Below are 3714 nucleotides of genomic sequence, written 5' to 3'. Positions count from 1 at the left end.
GGCCCAAGATACAGGAATAATCATAATAATTTTATGTGTCTACCTCAATCACTTATTATTATAATTAAGAGAGATTTTGGGTGAAGAGTATACTTTGGCTTTTAACCACGTCTACTTGACAGTACAAAGAACTTTACATAATTGTAGTAGTTTGTGATGCAGTTGCAGTATGTTGAAAGTTTCTTTGAGGTCTTGCTTTGAAAGAATTAAATGTAAATGAGTTACACCTAGAATCTTCAAGCTGTCATATTTCTTGGCTCAGTTTATATATTTCAACTTAAGTACAGGTTTAGGTTCTCTTAGCCAGAAAACCATTATCCAGAATGCTCGTAATCCCAGAAAGAAGAAAAGTAAAGAATAGCTGCTGTTGAGAATGTAATTATAGACACATTGGGCACAATTCATTAAGTAAGGCAAGAAAAGGAGTATATTTTCTCCTGGACAAAAACATGTTACAATACAAGGGGTGCAAATTAGTTTATTATTTTGCACATTCGGAAAAATACTTGATAGATTAATTTTTACACTGAAATGTAAAATTGAACTAGGACATGCACTACCCCAACTATAAATCTGCCATCACATTTTAAATTTACCTCCCCCTCCAATGCAACATGGTTTTGCCAAGGTGCAAAGTTACTCCTTTTTTTGCGTTACTTTCCTTAATGAATCAGGCCCATTGTGACTAAGCTTTTCTTCCTACTGTATTAAACAGTTTAATCAAGAGGGAAATGCCAGGTACATTGTGGGGGAATACATTTTTAGGCATGGCGGGGAATTCCCTAAGATACAAGCATTCTAGGTACGAGATCCCAACCCAGCCATATAACTTTAGTTGACCATTTACATTCAGCAGAAGGCATGAGTAGGGTGTGCTGGGTTAGGATAGGTAGAGGGGAAAAGAGGGTATTTAACATTGTCCTATGGGACAACATCATTTTTCATCTATCCAATACTGTGTTCAGGTATGAACTGGCCATTAAAGGTGTCCAAGTGTCTGAATTTGAGTCACAAGACTCGAAGGATATTGGCAGGCACCCCCAACCACTTATTTACAGATATGTGAGAATGTATTAATCCTATTCACAGCCAGCAATCTGTTTTATTTTAATATCCTGAATGAATTTGGTAATACCAAAATGAGCAGCTGACACCGGTTGAGGAACTTTCCAGGGAAAGGCAGCCCCTGACACAGATGCCCCTGACATAGATGCCCTGACACAGATGCTGATTTTGTGGATACAAGAGGATGTTTACATTAAGTTTAGAAGTTGAGTTTTATTAGACATGACCTTGACATGCACCAAGACTGCGCATTTGATCTAGAGAAGTATATTCATTGTCTGTTATAGAGAAGTTGGTGATTTTCTGGATTGCGCATAGAGGGAATATACCACTATACCCCATACTACTGGTCTGTTTTTTTCTGCTATTTGGGAATCCAAGTGAGTAGACACGTTAAGGGTTTTTAATACCTTAATCTACAAACAACCTTCTTTTATTATCAAATAAAACTAAATGGTGGTCCAACTAACCTCTTACAAAATATCATAGGGTTAATCTGAGGGGTTAGGGGGTATCAGTTTTCCTTCCTGTCACAGGTGCTGACATTTTTAGTTATGGCTCGCCCAAACTCCTATATATTTTAAGTCATTCCCCTATAGGGATCCCACATAGTTAGTTTAACATTTACTGTAACTTTACTGTAGGGAAATACATAATAAGTGTTTTTATACCCCAGAACTGGTCTAATGTAGGGGCTTTGGCTCTCCTCAATTATTAATTAAATCTGCTAGTATCACAACTACAGTATTCTCTTGCTTGGCTTACATTAACATTAAAATATGACCTGGTGGATATAAAGTTACTATGGTTCTTATGGGAACATTGTTTCAGCATCTTGCCAATGTTAAGAAACATGTGGGTCTGAGCATTTGTCTGCCATATGTTGTGATTAGGGCCCCATAAAATTATCCTCCTATTCCAATCCCCCCCCACATGGGATAATCCCATCTTGCCTGAATTATCTACAGTACCAGATGCAGTATTGTTGCACAGGCATGGAAAACACTTGGGGGTAAATGTATTAATCTCCGGTTTCTACAACTCGCGGGAGTTCAGCGAGATGACAGCTAAAATTTAAAGCGGCGCTGCCTTGTAAAGGGAAACTTGCCTTTACAAGGCAGCGCCGCTTTAAATTTTAGCTGTCATCTCACCGAACTCTCGCGAGTTGAAGAAACCGGAGATTAATACATTTACCCCTTGGTAACATTTACTCACAAGGGGTTATTCTTACTTTTGACCAATTGAGGGAAGAAAGATGTTTCACACAGATTGTTTTTTTAGATACTTGCTACCTCCCTTGTAGCCAGGTGGGAACAGGATGCAGGGTCACTATATAATGAGGAATGGGAGGAAGCGCTTCTTCTTCCTAAAGTGGTGTTTGCTACACATAGCTTGTTAGACACCACATCAAAAATTTAAGATTAAGTTCGGTTTGCAGTCCTGTCTGATAAATATGGGGGAATGGAAGGCTCTGATATATTCTGAGCTCGTCCTGCAACACAATTATTCTAGAACTCAGTTTTGCGCTCTTTTCGCAATCTTGCAGGTACCCGGTTAAATTCAGCCCAAAAATTTGCCTCCTTGGTCAGATTGAAGGAATTGTTCTATTACACCAACAAACCATATTTCTATGTATGTAAGTGCATAGTGCTACTATGTAACGGCTTGATACCTGCAGACCTTTACCAATGGAGGAAACTGATAAGCCATTTCCTCCCATTGCTGTCACGAGCCATGGCGGTTCCCCTGACCGCCCGACTCTCTGCCCCTGCTTGTCGGCGTCCCGGCCGACTGCATGACGACCTGGACATCACTTCCGCATTCTTTGTCCCGGTTGCCTGGGCAACAGCCGGGACGCGTTCACCCCACTGCCGCCGCACCCGGCCAGCTGTCAAACAGCCAGGTGCGCGCTTGCAGTCTGCTAAAGAATAATCACAGCCTCCTGGGCTGATTGGTGCAGGTGGGATCCTGCATCTTCATTGGGCAGCATGCGTATTTAAGGCAGGGAGGGCTTAGCCTCCCTGACGGTTATCGCGCTCAGTACACTGTCTGTTTGCTGCTTATGTTGCTGTTTGTGAGAACTTTGGATTGATTATCGTGTATGACATTCTGCCTGGAGCCTGGAACTTGATTGTTTGCTCATTGCCCTGACCTTTGCCTTGTTACCTGGACCTCCTTTGATCACTAGCAGCCCTGACCATTTGCCTTTACCTGACCACATTTCCTGCTTCAGACCCTAGACCTTTGGCCTGTCCCTTACTTTGCTTGTACCATCTCCTGCTATCGCGGGCGGCAGTACGTTCATAAGCTTGTACTACATTGAGTTTAAGTCCTGGGGGCATCCAAGTACCTGTGAGCGTAACTAGCTCTATGGGAAAGGTGGCTGCTATATGTGAAGACCTCTACAACTGGTTCTACAAGTTTATGATAATACTGTTAGCCGTAACAATCTAGAGCTAAATCTTTCCAGTCTTGTACTAGCTGTATCTAACATGTAGACCTACATAGGGACAGTCCTAGGGTAATACTTTTGAGGGCAGCAGAGAAGGGATTGTATGAAATGTGTACACATTTACCTTTCCTTGTGTTTTCTGCTATTTAATCTTTAATGACAGACACATTATCCAGCCAACAACAATGAGTCTCATG

Source organism: Mixophyes fleayi, chromosome 1 (genome assembly GCF_038048845.1).
Source record: "Mixophyes fleayi isolate aMixFle1 chromosome 1, aMixFle1.hap1, whole genome shotgun sequence".
NCBI classification, from domain to species: domain Eukaryota; kingdom Metazoa; phylum Chordata; class Amphibia; order Anura; family Limnodynastidae; genus Mixophyes; species Mixophyes fleayi.
The sequence above is the reverse complement of the archived record's forward strand: the minus strand, read 5'-3'. Positions refer to the sequence as shown.